The sequence below is a fragment of the Delphinapterus leucas genome, chromosome 8, assembly GCF_059928025.1.
Source record: "Delphinapterus leucas isolate spDelLeu-1000000601 "Yukka" chromosome 8, BTC_Dleu_Yukka2, whole genome shotgun sequence".
Lineage (NCBI taxonomy): Eukaryota > Metazoa > Chordata > Mammalia > Artiodactyla > Monodontidae > Delphinapterus > Delphinapterus leucas.
Genome location: NC_143136.1, coordinates 12,948,320 through 12,971,988, shown reverse-complemented (window position 1 = coordinate 12,971,988; position 23,669 = coordinate 12,948,320). Strand labels below are relative to the sequence as shown.

At 36.6% G+C, this 23,669-nt stretch overlaps 1 pseudogene; it reads left to right on the top strand.

Moving 5' to 3' along the window:
* Positions 1–4,419: 4,419 nt before the first annotated feature.
* Positions 4,420–23,483, top strand: LOC111172125 (small ribosomal subunit protein eS4-like; annotated as a pseudogene).
* The last annotated feature ends 186 nt before the right edge of the window (positions 23,484–23,669 follow it).

Here is a 23,669-nt window from a genome sequence, read left to right as displayed (position 1 = left end):
GTAGTTTATTTTGGAGGAGATTCTACAAATCACTAGTGAGGAAGTGAGGAAAGTGAGACCAGGAGAGGAAAAATCCAATACCAAGTGCATCAATAGCTTCTAGGTAACTGTGGCTCAACTCTTCAGATGACCCTTTGAGTAATAATGCAGAAACTGCTTCAGACATGTCCCACAAAACATGGAACGAGTCTAAGATTTTCAGTCACAAAATCCCACACCTCAACAGTTGAGAATTGTGTTCAAAGGTATTAATTCCCCTGTCCTCCACTGTGGGTTGCTTCTGTGCTTGGCTGAATGGCCTTTCAAGTCATCAGAGAGCAAAACAGAGAACCTCTTATCAAACAGCTGCAAAGTGTAGGGAAATCCACCGTCACTGAACTGAAATAGGGTGGGAAGAAGTGATATAGTTTAGGGCATCATGAATGTCAGCTTCAATCTCATTAACCATTAAGCAATGAAGAGCCAGGCCTTGGTTAGAATTACAAAGTAGAAGGAAAATCTCTGTGGGGTTCTTCTATCTCTCCATCAATAAACTCTCCTCTTCTTCTTCCTGCATCGACCATCCTAGACTAACCTCCACACAAGCTTTACTTGCATCGTGCCATCATCAAACACATATGTACATCAACAAAAATGTTAAAAGAATGTTAATTGATAAGTTATATTTCACAAATGCAATTAAATTTTAATCAAAAGCCTTCAAAGAAGGGAAGGATTCATGGAACCAAAGAAATGATGTATTACACACAGATGGATGGTGAGATTGTTATTTTGAGACTGGTTTTTATTCTACCTAATTGTAATGAGAAAGGAAAATGAATATGTTCAAGGAAATTATATTCACTAATACATTCGTTTGTTTCTTTTTTTCTTATGTAACACTGATTTATAAAGGACATTGTATGTGCCAGGCATAGTTAAAGGTACTACAGATATTACAAAATACAACCTAGAACAAGGCAGAGGAGGTCACAAAACTCAAGAAACCTTGTCCAGAGAAGAGATGCGATTAATATGTAACAAATAAATATGTGGAATAATTACTGATTCCCAACAATGTTATGAAAGAAACCGACAGGGTGAGAGATAAAGAGTTACTGGCTTGAGTAGGATGGGTAGAGACATTTTAGATATGGTTGTGAGAAAAGGCCTCTTTGAAGATATAATAAAAAGCTGAGTTCCTTAGAGGGGAAAATCAGGCCACCATGTTACAAAACTCTGGGGAAACCAGTCACATCATAGTCTAAATTAGTGTTACCCCTGGAATTGTGTCGTACACATGGCATAGCTATATATGATAGATTTGATGAGAAAGGAAGATTTGGAAAGATACATTCTAGGCCAAACAAATAGCAAATGTGAAGTTTCTAAACTGGCAAAAGGTAAGTTTAATGTGGGAGACTAATATGTGTGGGGAAAAAAATGGGGTTGGGGGAAAGGGGATTAAAAGAGATAGACAAGAGCAGTTCATGCAGACTCATGTAGACCATGAGAAAGAGGTTAGATGAAGATGAGAATAGAGGACAAAAACAAAGAAGGAAAAAGAGAGTGAGAAAGAGGAGGAAGAGGAAACAGAAAAGGAGGAAAAATATAGAGAAGTGAGGGGTAGTAATGTTGCTTAAAGGCTAAAAATTAAAGACCACGGTGATTTAAAATAAATTATTAAGACTCAGAAGACAAAAATGGTAGAACTTGTCAGTATCTCAGAAAAAAAGAAAACCCTAATAACACTTAGAGGTATAACGAGTATAGTTTCTGACATATAAACAACTATAATCTGGAAGGAACAACTAATAAAGAAATAGGAAATGGGAATTCTGCTTTCTTGAGATTTTAAAGCCAAGTTTGTGCAGTAATCCCTATAGAGACAAATATGGACGGAGAGTTTTATAGGATCTGTAAACAAAGATTCCTATCTCCTGTATTATATTTTCTATATTTATAGTTTATTAACCCATGAGACAGATTTTCCTAGGATGTTCTTATTCTGACTTAATTTCAAATATGTCTGAAAGAAAAAAATTGAAGCAGTTATACACTTTGACAGGCATACAGAAATTTTGCTCTGCTACCCACATTATCTGTAGGATTGTCATTCTTTTTGTCTTTCTACTTTGCATTCACAATGTATAGCAACAATTATTTAGTTGTGGAGAAATTCCTGTGTTGTTTTGAAATTAGTTATAATCAGTTATAAAATTTGACATGCATGTATTTTATTGTCCAAAGACATTAGAACTCTCAGATATGTTTTCTATTTGTAGTAGGGATAAGGACAAGATGAGGATTTAATTTAGTTCTCACCCATCCAAAGGTGTCAACCTTTGTTCTTCATAAATTTCTCTGCGGATAAATATTAAGAAAAAATACCTTTGCCTGAAGTCTGGCCTGTTATGTCATTGTGCACTTCATGTTTGCTTAGTGGACAGAATATCAGGTTGAGGCAACACCCACCACAGTATGCATAAGAGCACAACGTTATGAAAGCAGATTTTGCCAAGAGTTGCTGGGCTTGACTTGGCTGTGTCAGTTAAAAAGATTTTAACATCTTGGATCAAGTGTCTAGTATGTGAAGAATTGGAACATGTAAAGATGGGTTGCCTGAACCCATGTAGGTATGCCATTTGTGCAGACAGCATCTCTACACAGCTTCCATGATTAAATCCTGATTGATGAGTATTTAGGGTGTATAAAGGGATGATAACCTTTATTTTTAAATGGATCACTCTGACCACTGTTTGCATGTGTATGAAAGGGATACCACTGGAATCTAGAAGACCACTTAGGAGGCTACTGCAAAGAAATGGAGGGACGTGGACAGGTTCAGTATGTCTCTTGGAGGTAGACTTGATAGGACTTGATAAAAATGTGAAAATGCCTTATAAAATTCCATATACAATTTAGATTTTTGAATCTCTTAAAAAGTGGAAAATTTTAATAACATCGGCTAATAATGAGCTAAGTGGTGGTTTCCCCTTAATTAGAACAGGTGACCTCAGGGTGCTCAGACTGCCCATCCATTGCTTCCTGGTATCTTATACATCTTATTTTATTCCTTGACAATGTATGCTGGGCTGTTATATGCCAGGCCTTTATGAAATGTTTAATACACAATAGCCTTTTTTCTGTGAAGTTGGTATTATTTTTAAGAAATTTCATGGAAGAATGGAAAGAATATTGGGCTTTGAGCCAAAATCGCTGAGCACAATTAATGCAACACTAATTATCCCAGTCACACTGGACCTTTCAGAATCTTCTAATCTGTAACAGTGAGGATAAAAACATCTGTTCAGTCTCCTCTACAGAGCGGTTGTGAGGATCTAATGGGGGCAGTAACTCTCTTCTCTGGCTCTAATACCATGTTGAGTATGCATCTCACTTTGTTCTGCCTTCTATTTTAATTTCTCACGTAGTTTATATGTAGTTCTTCTCCACAAGGTCATTAAGTCCTTGAGGTCTAGTAATGTGCTTGATTCATCTTTGCATGTCCCACAGCTTGAGCATAGAGCTTTGAATACAGTGACACCAAGGAAAAACTTAAGTTTGTTGAGCAAATGTATTAGGGATATTTTATAAGTTGTAAATGGTTCCCAACATATAAATTTTTAGTACATTGATGAATCACTGTGTCCTGATTTTCTACTGGCCACCTGAGCAATACAGGTAGGTCTGCTTTCAGCCTGAATCTAAAGACAGGTACCAATTGCAGTAGTTAGTTGATCTTGCTGGCAAAATTCAAGAAATCTAACTCAAAGTGACTTAAGCTCTAAAGGACTGAGAAGCTCACAGGTAGGAAATGTGAGCGGTATGGCTCAATTAGGGTACTGTTTGTTCTCTGGTTCTTGTGGCTTGGTTCTGCTGTCTATGGATTCTTTTACCTTGAACTGGTTTGCCTGGTTATGGAAAGAAGTTCATAAAATTCTATAGCGTTTTAGGTTTTACATCAGCTCAACACTCTCAATAGGAGAGAGGTGATACTCATAAATGGTGCTATTGAGTTTGGGATGTGATATTTCTTTACCGTGTGAAAATATACATATATATAATTTTTCTTTTTGCTTCCAGTCAATCATTGACAGAAGCGCTGCATTGACTAAGACTAATGAGGGTTCTTTCCTAAAGCTGGCATAGAATCAAGTGCTGCTACACACTGAAGAAATGGTGGAACAGCTGCTGGAGATTCAACCTCAACATCTGATCTGGACTTAATGTCTCCCTCCCCCAATTCATATGGTGAAATCCTAATTCCCAATGTGATGGTGTTTGGAGGTGGAATCTTTGGGAGATAATCAGATTTAGATGAGGTAATGACAGCAGAGCCCCATGATGGGATAAATTCCCTTACAAGAAGAAGAAGAAGAAACACCAGAGTGTTCTCCTTCTCTGCCTTTCCCTCCCAAGTGAGAATGCAATGAGAAGATGGATATCTGCAAGCCAAGAAGAGAGCTTTCACTAGAACCCACCACGCTGGCACCCAAACCATGGGACTTCCCGGGCCGCAGAACTGTGAGAAATACATTTCTGTTCTTTAAGCCATCTAGTCTATGGTATTTTGTTATGGAACGGATCGCTGACTGAGAAAACATCCAATATATTCTCAGCCAGCCTGAAACCCTAGGGAGACTGGTGGCCTCTCCCATTGTTTAGAATCATAACACAGAGACCAGGACATACTTTTCTCTCTCCAATTCCATTAAGAATAAAAACAGCAACCGTTTACTGCCATTATGTTAGATACTTTACGGCACCTTATCTCATGTAATATCCCCAACAGCCCTGCAATGAGTATTACTACCCCTTACAGCGGAGCAAACCGAGGCTCGGTGTAGTCTTAGTGAATAACCCACTACCACAGTTGGTAAGAGGCTATACCAGTATAGTATACCATATACGGTACGTTGATGGCAATCACTTTTAGTAAAGGGCCAGATAGTAAACATTTTATGCTCTGTGAATGACGTAGTCTTTGTCACAACTACTCTGTCACAAAAGCAGCCATATACGATATGTAAACAAACGGATGCGTGGCTACGTTCTGATAAAACTTTATAGCCACTGCAATTTGAATTTCATATAATCTTCACATCAGTAAATAGCCTTCTTCTTTTGATTCCTTTCAATCACATAAAATGCAGAAAACATTCTTAGATCATGAGGGTATCAAAATAAGCAGTAGGCTGGATTTAGCCTGGGGGACATAGTTTGCTGATTCCTGGGATACACTACATCGTCACCCAGAAAAATCTCACTGGATTCTAAGATGGAATTGAGAGCATTTCTGTGGCCATTTGGTTGTTGAAGCACAACTATTAGTCTCACACCCTTATGGAAAGTGCATTCCATGCCTACATTGTCAGTTAGTGACCCACAGACTGGGGTCTAGAGGCTGGCACAGTGAGATCCTGCAGTTGTCTTGATTCTTGACCATTGGGTCAACCCATCCACCTGAATTCAAGGCTTTAGTGATCATATGAGCATGTCCCGTGGATTACTGGACCTTGTAAAGTGCCCAAATCCCGCTAGTGATGTCACCTCTTTGTTGTGCTACCATTGTCTATAATTGTGCATTCACTAAGGAAAGGTTTTCTGTAAGCCTGATATTGACCTATTACTTTTTCTAGTCTATGCCTTTTATTTAAAGCACAAACACTGAAACATTGAGTTAGAGGAGCAAGTGTTTGATGTCTCCTTTCTTTCCCTTTGTTAAGAAATATACCACACCATGCCACTGAAGGCAGTCAGGAGCCAACACCTGTCATTCAGCACCAGCTGAACTTGCTCATCAGCGATGCATCCTGGACCACGTTCAGGTCCAGCCTGAAGCAGAAGCAAGTAGGCAGCTGCCTGGGGGAGAATCAGCACAAACTTGAACAGGTGCTCGGAAGCCTGGATACTTCAAATATTTAAGATGGGAGCCTTGCCCACAAGTAATTTTAAACACACACATTTATCTTTGGTTTTGCCTTCAAGCCCATTTTTAAAAAGCATATCAGTTTCCTTCTGCAGGTTCACTCTTCATTTTAGGAAAGTTTCATGTATTTTTATTTTTCTTTCTTCTTTTTACATGGGGAGTCAATATATTGTCAAACAGCTTAGTGATCTGTTTTACGTATGCCCAGCTTGCTAGGGTATGAATGAATAAAATAAGTCCCCAAACTAAGGCATAAGAAAACCAGTCTGCTTCTTATAAAATCTCTCAGCATAAAAATATAAGGTACATGACCATATTGCCTTTAAGATCTAATTTTAATCTAGTTCTGAATTTGGGTTGTAGAAATTGGAGTCATAGGCAAGAAGCAAAGAGCCCACTGGCTTGCAGACCTTGCTGAATGGAGCCATTGTGAGCATTTGTGAGCAGTGGCTGTATTGGGCCACCCTTTGTCTCCTGAATGCAATTTAAGGCGAGACTTGGGTGTTTAAGATACTTGGTAACCACATGTAGAGATGTGGGGTCAGCCTCCAAAACATGTCAGCCTCCAAAACCTCCATCAGATACCTCAAGTGAGGTCAGCCTCCAAAGCACATGGCTTTGGTAGTTAGCTCTCATGACCATCTGACAGGATCAAGGCTGCTGGAAAAATGTCATTTAAACACCTTGCTTTGTGATTTTGGTTACTATTTTTTGGTTAATTTTTGTTTTATTGATTGGTGGTTCTCATTTTAACCATGGCCTTAGCCCATTATGTTTAATTCACTTTTTTTTTTTTTTTTGCGGTACGCAGGCCTCTCACTGTTGTGGCCTCTCCCGTTGTGGAGCACAGGCTCCGGACACGCAGGCTCAGTGGCCATGGCTCACGGGCCCAGCCGCTCCGCGGCAAGTGGGATCTTCCCGGACCAGGGCACGAACCCGTGTCCCCTGCACCGGCAGGCAGACTCTCAACCACTGAGCCACCAGGGAAGCCCCCTAATTCACATTTTTAATCTCAAAGAGAAAAGACATCAATTTAGTACGTCAACAACTTAAAGATTTATCAACTGCCTTTGAGCCTTCATTTTCTTTCCCATTTGCACAATTTTGATTTTATTTGATATTTCCTAGGAAATGCTATCTAAATAACATAGGTATTCTGCCCTATGCTGACTCCTGGGGTTCAGCTACAGGTATTAGGTTTATCCCTCTTTCCTTCTCTCCCTTCAGCCTTTTGAGATTAAAAGAGGAGACTCAGAGGTAGGGTGGAAGTGAGAAAACAGGAATCTTCCACTCTGTCATTATGGCCACCATACTCATTTTTTCCCAAAAAGGACCAAATCGTGTTTGTTTTCAGGGTGTATCAGACAAACTCATTATTAGTCCAGGGTCTTCCGGGAAAGGAAAAAATAAACAGCAACAAAACCCCTCTCCTCTGGTTTGTTAATACTTGGCCTTTCATTTAGAGAGATTTCTTTCATCCCCCAATTGATGTTTTTAGTTAAGCAGTTGAGCTCATATAAACAATCCTGTGCCTCCTTCCCAGAGGATGAATTAATCAAGGTATCGCTGCTGGGAAGAAGTTGAATCATTTAGCATCTTTTAGTCAAGAATTAAATAAAGTCTTGATATTTATTTTATTTTAAGCATGTTAAAATGAATACATTTCTAACCATTAGTGACATACTGAAGGTTACTGAGATGGTTGTGGATAGAGCTATAATTTTTTAACACCATAAGGCACAATTATATATTTAGCTACAAAAATTCTGTTGGGAAATAGGTTCATTTTATGAAGTAAACATGGGAACTGTCAAATAAATATCAGCTTGATCTGCTTAGTTATTTATAACCTCTAATAAAATAGATAAATCTACTTAGCCAGTAACTGCTTGAAGTCTAAAAATGCTATTTTCTAGATTTAAAAAAAAAGTGTTTGCTTATCAACACTCCAGAGAACAAATAAATCTTAGGATTAATTCTCCATAAATAATCTGATTCATATCATTCCCTGAATGCAATTTACATCAAGCTGTAAAAATGTCTGATCCACAGTAAGCAAGTTGATGATCTACCAAATGACGTAAAATATTTAAGAACTGGAAAGGTAACATAAGCTGTATACATTTTACTTTATCCTTTTGAAGGGTATAACATCTCATTAAGGTAGAGTAACCACTCTAAATCCAATTATTTCACATTTTATATCAAATTGTCTTCTAAAATCTATTTCTATGTTGACCATAATGAAGCCATCAGTTTAATGAAAAAAAATTTAAAAGATACAGGAAACAACTGATGTCTCCAGCTTCATCTTTATAAATGAATTAAATTTATATTAAGTTTCACTATTTCTTTGTGGTGTATCATCTTCTGGAAAAGTTTAATTTTTCTAGCTTTTACACTGCCCAACTGCTTGGTTGGAAATACCAAGTTGTCCATCTACAAGTATTTGATACTTTAGTTTAATTCTGTCGAGAATAATCATACTTATCCCTCGGCATTGTGAGAATTAAATATGATTCTACATGTAAAGCTCTTGCAAAGTGCTTGGTAACTGTTAAACACTAAAAAGTTTAGGCATTATTGTTAATATTAAAATAAAGAATGTACATTAAAACACCTGCCCAGGCAAAAATAAGACTTTGAGAAATGTGTTTCTTCCTTTCTTGTATTATTTATTGTTTTGGTAAGGTAATTTTTTGTTTCTAAACTCAGCTTCCAAAAGAATACTATGCTTTTTTTTTTTTTTTTTAAATGCATAAAAGTAAGATCTTTAGGGGCTTCCCTGGTGGGGCAGTGGTTGAGAGTCCGCCTGCCGATGCAGGGGACACGGGTTCGTGCCCCGGTCCGGGAAGATCCCACATGCCGCGGAGCGGCTAGGCCTGTAAGCCATGGCCGCTGAGCCTGCGCATCCGGACCCTGTGCTCTGCGACGGTAGAGGCCACAACAGTGAGAGGCCCACGTACCGCAAGGAAAAAAAAAAAAAAAAAGTAAGACCTTTAAAGTAAATGAAGTCAATTAACTGATGCATGTACTCAGCAAATACCAGTGAAACTCTGTGATAAAAATTATACTCAGGTTCAGAATATACAAAAAGGGATAATGCATAGATCATACCTCTGAGGCCAAGAACCTCACTTGAAGGGAGACAGATGTGAAAATGATTTTACAACTATGCCATTCATGAGTAAAGTGTTATAATGGGAGTACTAGATGAAATTTAAAACTCAAGTTTTAAACCCAATGCTAACTGTTTCTTACGTACAATATCATTTAATTAACATCTATGCAATAGTTGCTTTTGTATACCTACTTTTATAATGTCTGGGGTTTTTGTTCCCTGCCTTTGTAGACCTAACAATCTGGGTGTTGAAATAAAGACTTACAAATAGTAGAAATATATAGCATTGAGGGTGAAATAATAACACAAATCAACACTGTAAATAATGTCAAATTGCAGTGATATAAGATTTCAAAGGAGGGATTAATAAATTAAGGTGGAATTTTCTGAAAAGCCTTTGTAGTAGAAGAAAAGGCTTTAGTTGGTCCTTGACACATAGATAGGACTTAAATACCTAAAGGCCACAGAGGGAGATTTTCTAGGCTTGTGTAAAGTTTTTAGGCTTGCAAAGGCACAAATCTGAGAAAGTACAGATGGAATGCTATGGTTGGCAAGCGCTGCTTCTTAGTTATACGAAGGAAGGTTTTGTGGGAGAATCAAGGATCATGCCTGTGGGTTTTGACATTCCTTAATTACAATATGGAAGAATTTTCTCCTGTAAACATAGGAGAGAGTTATAGTACCCTGTATATATTAGATATTCAATAAATAATTTAAAATGAAATAAAGAAAACATGGTTATTCATGCTTTCACAAATTGCATTTTGAAAATGGGAAACACTAAAGAAGGGACCCAGTTAGGAATTTTGATAATAATCCAACTGGAAACAAGAAACAACTTAAAGTACTCAATGTATATGCAGTTAAAAAAATCATACTTACTAGCCTTATCTTAATAAACCATAGTGACTCAAAATGACTAAATTATTGAGGGCAAGTTTAGAAGGATCAGTACAAAGAATACAGGTAACCATTGTTCCATTGTCTCAGATCTCTAACAAGCACTGTTGATACAAGATGAACACATGAGACATAGTAGCACAAATCCTTCTTTTCTAATTTTTAGTTATTACATACAGTTTGCTCAGAGCATTAAGACAATATGTCAATAGGGAACTGATTTCACCCTGAACCCCACTATTATAATATATTACTATTTGCACTTTCTTTTACTTCCCTTAAAATCTTTATCCATGTGTATATATGGAATTTAAGGAAAAAAAATGTTATGAAGAACCCAAGGGTAAGACAGGAATAAAGACACAGACCTACTAGAGAATAGACTTGAGGATATGGGGAGGGGGAAGGGTAAGCTGTGACAAAGTGAGAGAGTGGCATGGACATATATACACTACCAAACGTAAAATAGATAGCTAGTGGGAAGCAGCCGCATAGCACAGGGAGATCAGCTCGGTGCTCTGTGACCGCCTAGACCGGTGGGATAGGGAGGGTGGGAGGGAGGGAGACGCAAGAGGGAAGAGATATGGGAACATATGTATATGTATAACTGATTCACTTTGTTATAAAGCAGAAACTAACACACCATTGTAAACCAATTATACTCCAATAAAGATGTAAAAAAAAAAAAGTCTTAATCATTAAATACCTGCAATTTTGTGCTCTTTATTTTCACTAACTCCACTGCATATAGTTTTCATGTTGCTTCATTCAGCATTCACAATGACAATTGTAGTGACTATCTGATATTTTTGAAATTTTAATGTCCCATAATTTACTACCCTTCTATTGTTGGATATTTAGGTTTTTTCCATTTTTTTCCACTGGTAGAGTTAATGCTGTAATTAATACTTTTATGCATATAGTTGTGTTCTTCTTTTGAATTATTTCCTTAGGATAAATTCTCCAGAGAGATATTACTGGGTCAAAAGGTATAAAGGTTTTTATAGCTTTCCAGACAGGTTGCCAAATTGCTTTTCAAAAGGATTTTACTACATCAATTTGTAATACCTAGGTGTATCTCCTGATAATAATGCATGCATTTCCACTCGCTTCCTATCCCATACTGTCCATTATAGAGTCTTCTATGAGTATCCAAGCTGTGGATCAGGTGGCTTATTCTTACTCTATCTCTATTCTCCCAAAGATAATCATGTCTTCTTTTGTTGCATGAAGGAACTCCTGTTCCCACTTATAGCACCCTGCAGAATCATGTCTAGGATTTTCCTTATAAAGAGCTGTGGATAAATAGGATTTTTGCCTCGCTGAGAGAAATTTTTGAAAAGACCTTGCAGAGGGAAGGATAATGGATTAAGGCAGAATCAGTGACATAGACTATTTGTTGAACTAACTAGGTTTTCCTGGACTCCAAATGACATTAGAATCCTATCTAGTATTTTATCTTTTCAATAAATTATTTATAAATCCACAATTACTTTTGATTTTGTCCAGCCCCTCTAGTCCAGGAAGGCATTATTGTTGTAGCATAGCCTCCTCAAACACATTAGGTACAAGGATCGTAAAAACTTTCCTTTGGTGAAAGACATGGCCTCAGATCCTGATGCTGCAATGTATAAACCGCGTGACCATAGAAAGTAACATGAATTCTCTGATCTGTGAATTCCTTATTCAGTGGATGAGGATGGTATTAACTCCTTCTATGGAGCCTGCATGAGATTACATAAGTGGGGTGTTGAGCACAGTGACTAGGACATGGCAAATCCCCAATAAATATCAACCCTTTGAAGGCAGTAGCACAGATTAAGTATGTTTTCTCTATTAAAACCAGTTAAAATATAGCAAGAAGCCCTATGATAGAACAATTTCATTTACTGTTTCAAATATACTGAGAGTATTTCTGAAACATTTTTCAGCCATGGCATATTTGAACATTTGTTAAAAGCTATCAATCCTCTCTCCCTAGACAAATACAAACTTTACATCCTAGTCTTCCAAACTGTCTAAGCTGAGTCCATGAATTTCAAATAAAGCCTTATTTTTACATATCTAATTTCAAATATGAAAAAAACTAAGCTTCCAAGAACTTACATAGTTTGTTCAATATTGTACGATTATCTAAAAACATAAAGCAGATCAAAGTAACTGTACCTATTTTTCCAACATATTTATATCTGGAAATGTTCAGTGGGAGCTGGAGTTCTTAACTGTTATCTTCTCTAAGATGACTTTTTTTTGTAAAAACAAAATAAAAACTGTAAAACAAAAGTCATTTTTATGAAAACAGAATTTTTGGTCATTTCGATTGCTTCTTTCCTGCCAATGCCAAGGCTTACATTTGCTAGACAATATAGAAATTTTACTTCTTTATGTTTTCTAATTCATATTTTTCTAGTACATCATTCCTCCTGGCTTGTGTTACATACCAGGAAGTGTCAGCACATTTAGTTGAATGGAATCGATTTTCGGGATTACTGACTCAAAGGCAAGTCATAAAGAGAATTATTTTCACCGGGATTTAGTTTTTGCAGTGTCTAATTATGTGTGAGACTCCATACATACTAATGTTTTCAAAATTCAAAGAAAAAAATACAACTTTTTTTTTATAGGAGGCAGATCTACAGTTAAAGAAAAATGACTAATTCACAAGTATCTAAGAGACGCTCCCTAAAGAAATCTTGTCAGGCAAGCAAAGCAGCACTACACCATTCAAATGAAGTTGCAGACCTGCCTGTGTAGTGTGGGGAAGGTGGTATGTGAAAGTAGATTTTTATAACAGAATTTTTAAAGGTGAAAAAGGAAACCAGAATAAGGTAATCTTCAACCACATCATGGAAACCTACAATAACAAGAAGAATGACTTTCATTTGCAAGGCTAGTTATCCAGTTAGAATACAGAAATTGTAAGAGACTCCCACTTCCATCTGAAAAACCATAACAATGTAGATAAGCTTCAAACTCACAGATTTGTACAAATCTGTGACAGAGTAAAGGGTGCAATAAAACCTAAATAAATTTTAAAAACATTTTTAAATTATAAGCCTCTCATAGGAGAGAAGAGACACACAGCTATCCTTATTCATGAGAGAGGGAAGAATTCATCACTGACAAGATAAAGAATAAAATAGCCAAAATTTTAATTGTGAACAACCTATTAATGGATGCTTCTGGAAGCGTTTGCCAAATTAGAATTTTAAGGAACCCAGCACTCCCTGTTGCTCTAATTCCTCCATATGGATATTCAACAATTGTTAGGTCCTGTATGTCAGACATTGGTGGTAAGGCAGGACAAATGAAACAAACTCCCCTTAGGTGCATGAGATCTCCCCCAAACACAGGGCAACTGTTTGCTGAATGGAAATGAAGGAGAGAGATATAGTGATGAGAGGATCCCATTTGAGGTACTCCAGACCCTCAACTACCTAAAGTTAAAAGCCGGAAAATATTGTTGAGAGAAATCAGTTTGAGGCACTCTGGATTTCATCTCCCAAAGGCTAGATATTAGTAGAGGAGAGCTGAGAAAAACGCCTCTGAGGAATTGTAAACATTCTCAGATTATAAGGCAGTTTCCTTATTAGAGCTTGAAGGAAAATATTAGGGTGGAATATTGGAGAAGGAAGAGAACACTCCAATGGCCAAATAACAGGTTTCCTGCCTGTAAAACACACAGAGCTCTCTGTGATATTGTCAGTATTCATACCCCAAGTTTTGCTAAAGGGTGGATCCTGACCTTGCCCACAACATTTGAATCTAGTGATGACTTCAATCAAACTAAAGGTGTGACAAATTCCTCATCCAAATCAAATAACGATCTCCTTGGTCTATTGGTCTGATTGAAGACAAAGGGTGATCTTTGGAAGTAAACGTTTTGGCATGCAATAAAATAGTAAAAGAAACAAGAAAGTGTGATGTATGGTCAAGAAAGGAAACAGTCAACACAAGCAGATCCAAAGATTACTCACCTGTTGGAATTATCAGATGGGAACTAAATAACTATCATAGAAATATTAAATAATATATTAGGAAAGATGAACAGCATTCCTGAAAAGATAAGAAAAACAAATGGAAATTGTAGAAAGGGAAAACACAAAATAAAGTATACATTAGATGGGTTTGACAGCAGATTGGGCATGACATAGGAAAAGACCAGTGACTTTGAAGTCAGGTTAATAGAAAATATCCAACCAAAACCCAAGAAAACACGAGTGATTTCAGAACATGATCACACATTTTTTGATGCTCTCCCATCAAGAGGAAACTTTGTGATCTCCTTGATAAACAGAATGTGATTGAAGTGACATTTTGTGACTTGTAAGAGTAGATGCAAAAAGACCGTGGCACTTCTGCTACAGTTTCCAGGGATACACAGTCTTGGAATCCAGCAGCTAGGCTGTGAGGAAGTTCAGGCCAAATGAAAATGACATGTGTTCTGGTTGCCAAGCTCCACTGAAGTCTCAGCTGACAACCAGCTTCAATGGGCAGGCACATGAGTGAGAAAGATTTTGAGATGACTCTAGCTAAAGCCATTGTCAAATCACATGGGAGATGCTTGGTGAGAACCAACTAGCTGAGCCCAGTCAATGCCAATTGCATGAGACAATAACAATAAATGCTTATTTTTTACTCCACTAAATTTGGGATTGTTTAATACACAATATTAAGTCCATGGAACAAAGCTAGAGTGACTAAGACCAGTGAAACAACAGTGAATGATTTAAATGTGTCATATAAATGGGGTCCCAGAGAAAAGGAGATGTAAAATAGGGGAAATGGCTGAAAATTTTAAAAAATTGATGAAAGACACCAACCCCAAAATACAAATAAATAAATACAGCATATTCAAAGCAGGATAAATAAAAAGAAAACACACACGTGTGTGTGTGTGTGTGTGTGTGTGTGTGTGTGTATGTAAAGGACTTATATACAGAATCAAAATCAACAATGAAAAGATGAACTAATTAAACTAAGAAAATGAGCAAAAAACTTAAAACGACACTTCACAGAAGAAAATGTTTAAAATGTTCGTAGCAACTTTATGCATAGTTGTCAATAACTGGCAATAGTCCAAATGTTCCTTAACAAGAAGACAAATTGTGATGTATTCTTATAATGAAATACTACTCAGCAACAATAAAGAATGAGCCCTGGGCCTACTGAACATAAGAAAGCAGACACAAGAGAGTACATTACGTATCATTACATTAACATGAAATTCTCCAACACGCATAAACTATTCTGTAATATGTGAAAATTGTAACAGTGATTTACTCAGTAGAAACTGTAAAAATGACTGGAAAGGGGCATGAGGGAACTTTCTGAGGAGCTGCAAATATTCTACTTCTTATCTTGGGTATAGGTTATAGAATTGTCAAAACATATTGAATTTAATATCTCTGCATTTTAATGAATGTAATTATACCTCAATAAAAATTTAAAACATTTATAAAGCCAGGACTAGGATGCCATATTACTTGAAAAAACATCAGGAAAATTCCCTGCATTGGTATATATTTAGGCCAGCTTTTTCAAGCCTCTCGAGGAAGGGTAGTACCTTCAAGAACGTAAATTTCTTTCTTTTTCAACTATTTAATGGCAGCAACAGTGTTTAATATGATGTGGAATGAGAACTCTATTTTCCCAGCTTCTGCATAGGTGCCCAAAACTTAAAATAATAGGTAACAAACACCTCCAGATTTTAGAGAGATGTGTCAGCCTATATATCCAGGACTTAGTAAATGTTTGTGACCACTGCCCAAATTCAGAGTTATGCATTCACACATACACATACACACACACACACACACACACACGCACACATATTATAATGAGGGAAAGTTAAGTATGACAGGTTGATGATTAACTACCAACAGCCCATTTTCCCATTCTATCATTGTTTAGATCAAAGTGTTCAGCTTAGAGAATCTCCTTCCAAGCTCCCTTGCAAACCTTGATAATCATTTGGCATAGTTCTCATAAGTTAAAGGCTTTGACATAGCTTTTAATGCCCTGATTTTAAAAAAAAAAGGGGGGTGGGGGGAAGCTACAGTGAAATTGAAGAGTCTTTTATTTATTTGTTTGTTTGTTTATGTACTTATTTTATTTATTTTCCTGTTCATGTACCACTTCCTCTTTCTTGAAATCAAGTCCCTATGCCTATAGGTTCTGGAGCCATCCTCTGATTGTGAAGACAGATGCCATATGCTGAGAAAAGGGAAACTGGAAACCAGACAGAACTAGGTCGTGAATGACTTTTGAAGGAGCTCTACAAATGTACAAATTTCCTACTTAACCTCTTATTATTTGTAAATAATAAAACTTCTATCTGGTTAAGTAATTGTAGTTGACTCTCTCTTATATACAGCTAAATTCACTCCCATCTAATGCAGTTGGAAAGTGAAGATTTTTACAAGATTTTAGGGAGTGTTGCCTCACTCACAGCCTCACTCTCACCAGAAAATGTGAATTGTAATAAAATAAAGTTTTTATACCCATCACAGTAATTTAAACAGAAATAATAAAGGAAAAATACATATTGCTGTTGGAATTGGAATTGTTAGAGATCTTCCCAGAATATTCTAGAAACATCTCTTGAAATATAGATCAGTGGAACAGGATAGAAAGCCTAGAGATAAACCCACGCACATATGGTCACCTTATTTTTGATAAAGGAGGCAAGAATATACAATGGAGAAAAGGCAGCCTCTTCAATAAGTGGTGCTGGGAAAACTGGACAGCTACATGTAAAAGAATGAAATTAGAACACTCCCTAACACCATACACAAAAATAAACTTAAAAGAGATTAAAGACCTAAATGTAAGGCCAGACACTATAGAACTCTTAGAGTAAAACATAGGCAGAACACTTTATGACATAAATCACAGCAAGATCCTTTTTGACCCACCTCCTAGGGAAATGGAAATAGAAACAAAAATAAACAAATGGGGCCTAAAGAAACTTAAAAGCTTTTGCACAGCAAAGGAAACCATAAACAAGCATAAAAGACAACCCTCAGAATGGTAGAAAATATTTGCCAATGAAGCAACTGACAAAGGCTTAATCTCCAAAATTTACAAGCAGCTCATGCAGCTCAATATCAAAAAAACAAACAACCCAATCCAAAAATGGGCAAAAGACCTAAATAGACATTTCTCCAAAGAAGATATACAGATGACCTAGAAACACATGAAAGGATGCTCAACATCACTAATCATTAGAGAAATGCAAATCAAAACTACAATGAGGTATCACCTCACACCAGTCAGAGTGGCCATCATCAAAAAATCTACAAACAATAAATGCTGGAGAGGGTGTGGAGAAAAGGGAACCCTCTTACACTGTTGGTGGGAATGTAAATTGATACAGCCACTATGGAGAACAGTATGGAGGTTTCTTAAAAAAACTAAAAATAGAAATACCAAATGACCCAGCAATCCCACTACTGGTCATATACCCTGAGAAAATGATAATTCAAAAAGAGTCATTTACCACAATGTTCATTGCAGTTCTATTTACAATAGCCAGGATATGGAAGCAGCCTAAGTGTCCACTGACAGATGAATGGATAAAGAAGATGTGGCACGTATATACAATGGAATATTACTCAGCCATAAAAAGGAACAAAATTGAGTTATTTGTAGTGAGGTGGATGGACCTAGAGTCTGTCATACAGAGTGAAGTTAGTCAGAAAGAGAAAAACAAATACCGTATGCTAACACATATATATGGAATCTAAAAAAAAGAAAAAATGGTTTGAAGAAGCTAGGGGCAGAACAAGAATAAAGACACAGATGTAGAGAATGTACTTGCGGACAAAGGGAGGGGGAAGGGTAAACTGGGACGAAGTGAGAGAGTGGCATGGGCATATATACACTACCAAATGTAAAATAGATAGCTAGTGGGAAGCAGCCACATAGAACAGGGAGATCAGCTTGGTGCTTTGTGACCACCTAGAGGGGTGGGATAGGGAGGGTGTGAGGGAGACGCAAGAGGGAGGAGACATGGGGATATATGTATATGTATAGCTGATTCACTTTGTTATAAAGCAGAAACTAACACACCATTGTAAAGCAGTTATACTCCAATAAAGATGTTAAAAAAAATACATATATTTTGGACAAGTAATTCTACCTGGGACTTTTTTTGACAGACAAAAAGTACTGGAGCATTGGAACACAGGAATATAGAGTAGTGAAGTAACAATGGCAAAAAGAAAGAAAAAAGTGAATGCCCTTCAATAAGAAAACAATTCAGTAGATCATGAGACATACATACCCTGGAGTATTTTGCAGCTGTTGAAGATAAAGAATTAGTGTTATCTCTTCAATATTAGTGCAATACCTACTGCAGTGTCCTCAGTAGAGAGGGACCAGAGGTGGTGGGAACAACTCACCTGGGTGAAAGTGATTAGGAGGTTCATTGTAATAAAGTTGGGAAGACCCAACTAGAAGACACTCTGCTTTTTAGTATTACTGTATGCTGGTAATTCTACTAATATCATTGATAATACACTTTTCCCCATCAGTCAAGATTCTTCTCACTACTCCTCTGTCTTTGGTATTGCACTGTGTAACAGTTAACTTGGAAAGGTTTCTTTAAAGTACTATTGAGTGGTGAAAGAAAAATGCAAAATATGTATATCATATTATTCTATTAAAAATAGTGATCAAAATCCTATAGCTGTATGCATATTTGTATGAGTGTATATCACATACATAATGCATACACGTATATATGACTAAAATGATTATCTGAGTATGAGAAAAAAGAGAGAAGGCTAATTTCTAGATTGTTAACATGGTGGAGGAGAGGGAGGAGGAAGAAAGAAGATTAGCAAAAATATACTCCATTAAAACTGTATGGGACTTCCCTGGTGGCGCAGTGGTTAAGAGTCTGCCTGCCGATGCAGAGGATGCGGGTTCGAGCCCCGGTCCAGGAAGATCCCACATGCCACGGAGTGGCTGGGCCCGTGAGCCATGGCCGCTGAGCCTGCGCGTCCGGAGCCTGTGCTCCGCAACAGGAGAGGCCACAACAATGAGAGGCCCACGTACCGCAAAAAAAAAAAAAAAAAAAAAAGTATGATTTGATCACATCTGCACATTCGTATACATATAAGGGTGGAAATGTAAAATCAGACAGAAGCAAACAGAATATAACAAATTTTAGTAATTTCAAGCTGAAAATTGGGGTCCAGATTTCAGAGCTCCATACTATGTGAAGACTTAAATATCTGAAATCCTATGTGAAAGGATGGGATAGAGATCAGGCTTGGAAGATAGTCAAGAAACACTCGTCCACCCCAAAAATCCAAGATGTACTCCATGAAGAGGTTCTTACCATTTGCTTAAATTGCACGTTGAGAGAACTGACTCATTTAGTACATACAACATGAACACATAAATATAATTGTCACCCATCATTCCATTGCAAATTTTATTGAGAATGAAGACTAACTTTTAAAATATTTTCTTTAGAATGAACATAATCAAATGGTTAACAGAGAGCTCCAATAATTTTGAGTATATAATTTCCTGTTGGCTTGTTTGTTTAGTTATCCAGAAAATTGGGACGCAAGCCTTAAATTTTTATTGTAAGCTTTATAAACACAGAAACTAAGCCTCACCTAGTTCTAAGAAAGCAGAGCTAGGTGGAGGATCGGGGATGATGGTTTGTACCTGACACAAAACAAACATTTTAGTTGTATCTAATCAGAAACTGGTTTTGTTTTTAGTTCCAGTGTCAAATCCAGCAGTCTGCATTAAGGAATCTGTACAGAGGCACAATAGATTAGTCATTAGTCTCCATTAGTCATTCAAGCTGCTTTGTCCATGTCACTGTGACCTTGCAGAGAACACAGTACCCTTAGAGACGTTAAAATCATGTTCTAGGTGAACCTCACCTCATAAAGTACATTAAGGCTATAATTCTGCCCTGTGTAAAAAGACTATGAATTTACTAAAAGATATAAAAATGTTTTTGTTTTTTTTTTAATCTAGAGTAAGTACATGTTAGGATTTGGGAACTCTTGCTTGTATCAAAGTCACTAGATTTATAGCATCAATAACTTACTACAAATAAATAGAAACAGTTCAATATTTTCTAAATAGTCCTTTTAATTTTAGGCAGAAAGACAATGTGGAGAAGTAAACAGTGTTGACAAGCAAGATGCTTCATTTCCAGGTCTACCTTAGTCAGGTAGTATTGACTTCTTTCTAACAAAGAATAAACATATTTTTCATAAAGAGCTTCACTTTCAATCTCTGCATTCAAGGAAATTGCTATGGAAAAGGTTATTGTCTTTATCTCATTACAAATAAATATTGAGTTGGATAAACATTTCGTTCCAAGTTTTGGATGCTTGCTGGTAATAGATTAATGAACAAAACACAAACCTGTTCTCAAGACATTTGCAGATTCAAGTAGAATGCCATGTGAGAGGTACCCTAATTTTGCTAGTACAAGGAAACTTGTAAGCATAGAAAATTATAAATATCATAATTTTGGTTAGTTTATATACTTTTGTATTAGGAGTTTCCAGGTTAGGATTATGGCCACACATTGCTCTAATTAAATACTTAAAGTTCATGCTTAAGGATCACTTACAAGGTTTTTGAGATCATCAAACTACCAAATCCATACAAGTGAGACAAGATTGAAATGTTTTTACTCCAAATCCTACACCTTAAGCAGAATTACATCAAGGTCAAGCTTGCTTTTAAAGAAATTAAACATATTTCTCAGACATGGAAACTTGATTAGGAATTTAGATCTGTTCACCTTGGAATAGTGCTTGCCACTTTGGAGTCTACTTTCTTGTATGGGTATGAAAATGGATCATTCAACCCAAGCCAACACTCTGACCAGGCACCTTTCTCTCCAATGCTCTGAAATTAGATGATGAAGAATAAAGGCAATTAAATATTTCCACAGATTGTAGGCAAATAACCCGGAATTAGCTATGACTGTTTGACAGGAAATTTTGGCTTTTAGTTTTTCTTAGCAAGCTGCTCATGAAAATATTGAAGTTGCTGATTTGAGATACATTTAGTTCATTTTTCTTTCATCTTTTTTAAAATTCAGTACTTATTGTATGAGTTTAAAAGGCAAAAGGCCAACAAGACTTATTTTTCATTTTCACACACATTTCCCTTAATAGCTACATTACCAATCTCTACCTGGATATTTTAGTTAGATAAATGTATAGAAAAAAAATAAGATAGGCCTAAAAGAGCCTTTGGAAACATCAATTTTTAAAGTTGAAATATAATGCTTGGGTATATTTGCAAAACAAAATAATACTCTGTTCTCCTTTTTTTTTCCCTGTATCGGCAAGTGGACTCTCAACCACTGCGCCACCAGGGAAGCCCTCTGTTCTCTATGATACTTCAACATTTTAACTTGTAGCAGATACCTGTAAATTTAAGCACTGACCCTAAATAAAATTCAAAATTTTTAAAAATTTAGTCAGATAAAAATTTATTCAGACAAATGAATTCTAATAATCTTTTGGGAAATAATTAAATATGATTTGCTTCCTTCCTGTTCAGCTAAACACAGATTACTTAGTCATAGCAACTAATAGTTATGCAGGTTTTGTACATGTTGAGAACTCTTTTAAGCTTTTTGCATGCATTATTTCATGTAAGTCCCATAACAACCCTACGTTGTGCGCATTTATATTAATTAAAAGAAAACTGACTGCTATAACAGAGAAGCCCCATAATTTCAGTCCTTTTATTAAAGAATCTATTTTTTCACAGTCATAAAATCTAATTAGTCATAATTTGGTGCAGGGAATTGTCAGATACCAATACCCATAGATGCTTAAGCCCCTTATATAAAACGGCACAGTATTTGCATATAACCTATGCACGTCCTCCTGTACGTACCCTTTAAATCATTTCTAGATTACTTATAATACTTAATACAATGTAAATTCTATGTAAATAATTGCTGGTACACAGCAATTTCAAGTTTGGTTTTTGGAACATTTTTGAAATTTTTTTTCGAATACTTTTGATTCGTAGTTGGTTGAATTTGAGGAACACATAAATATTGTCCTCTCTTCACTGACAGTTTGAATCTTTACCTAAACAATTCAGGAATGAAGGAAAAAAATGGATGAAATTGATTCTTCTCAGAATTGAAGACCTTAAGAAATGATGCATTATTTTCGGCTACCTAGATCTTGGGTGAGATCCAAGTTCTTTTCCTCCTTGAGACCCAATGGATTTTTAGCTATTCCTTTGATTCTGTGAGTCTTCTCCATATCTTTCCAATAAGTTCCTTTTTTTTTTGAATAATTGGCCTAGACTTTCAGTTGAGTTCAATTTTTAAAAGTAGATATAAAGTAGTATATATCACCAAGGTATTTTTTATTACAGCTTTAGTCTCAAAACTGGACTTAAACTGTTAAGATTTTTAAGTCAATTTGACCACCCAGCAAATAAAGAGAGCTAAAGCTGTCCTTTTATCGAAAAACAAACAAGTATGTCTCTTTTTGTGCCTAGCGCAGCTGTGGCGTGCAGTTCCAAGCATCTGAAGCATGTATCAGCTCCAGTAGACTAGAAGCTGTTAACTGACCAGTGTGTTTTCTCCTCATCCATTTACTGGTTCCCACAAACAGAGAATATCTCCTTATCAGTTTCCTAAGGAGCATACAAAGTATACGCTGACAGGAGATGAACTAAAGAAGATCTCATGCAGCAGTCCATTAAGATTGATGACAAGGTCTGAAATGATACACCGTACAGTTGCTGGATTTATGGACGTCATCAATATTGACAAGACTGGAGAGAATTCTGGTCTGATCTATGACGCCAAGGTTTACTTTGCTGTTCATCATATTGCACCTGAGGATAGGCCAAGTACAAGTTGTACAACGTGAGAAAGAACTTTATGGGCACAAAAGGAATCACACATCTGGTGACTCATGATGTTCACACCCTCTGCTACCCTGATCTCCTCGGCAAGATGAATGACATCATTCAGATTGATTTGGAGACTGGCAAGATTACTGATTTCATCAAGTTTGACACTGTGTAAAGTGACTGGAGGTGCTAACTTGGGAAGAATTGGTGTGACATCCTGGTTCTTTTGATGTGGTTCATGTCAAAGATGCCAGTGGCAGCAGCTTTGTCACCCAGCTCTCCAACGTTTTTCTTATTGGCAAAGGCAACAAACCATGGATTTCTCTTCCCCAAGGAAAAAGTATTCACCTCACCATTACCAAAGAGAGAGAAAAGAGACTGATGGCCAAGCAGAGCTTGAGGTAACATGATTGGTAGAGTCTTTGTACTTAATTAACAACAATACAGCATGATATATTTTTTAAAGTATGTCCAATTAGAGTAACAACTGGCTGTTGTTCAAAGTGACTCTTATCAGTCTCAGTGACCCAGTTGCCAATGACAGAGAGAGAGAGAGAGAAGAAATGAATATATTCAAAGACTCATTGGCAACTCCTGTTGTCTATCTATCATCTATATAGTGAATTTAATTTTTTTCTGATGGCAAATTGATTCTAAATTTCATTGAGCTTTCAAAGCCTTAAACTTCATAAGATAATCTTGTTAAATACAAATATTCTGAGCTACACAAAGGAACATTCTCAGGAGGTCTTGGAGGCAGAATGTAAGCAGATTCTTGTAAATGCAAAATCCCTAGGTCTTGTGTTCTATCTTTAAAAACTATATAGGTTTTTGTATTCAGCTCTATGGAATATT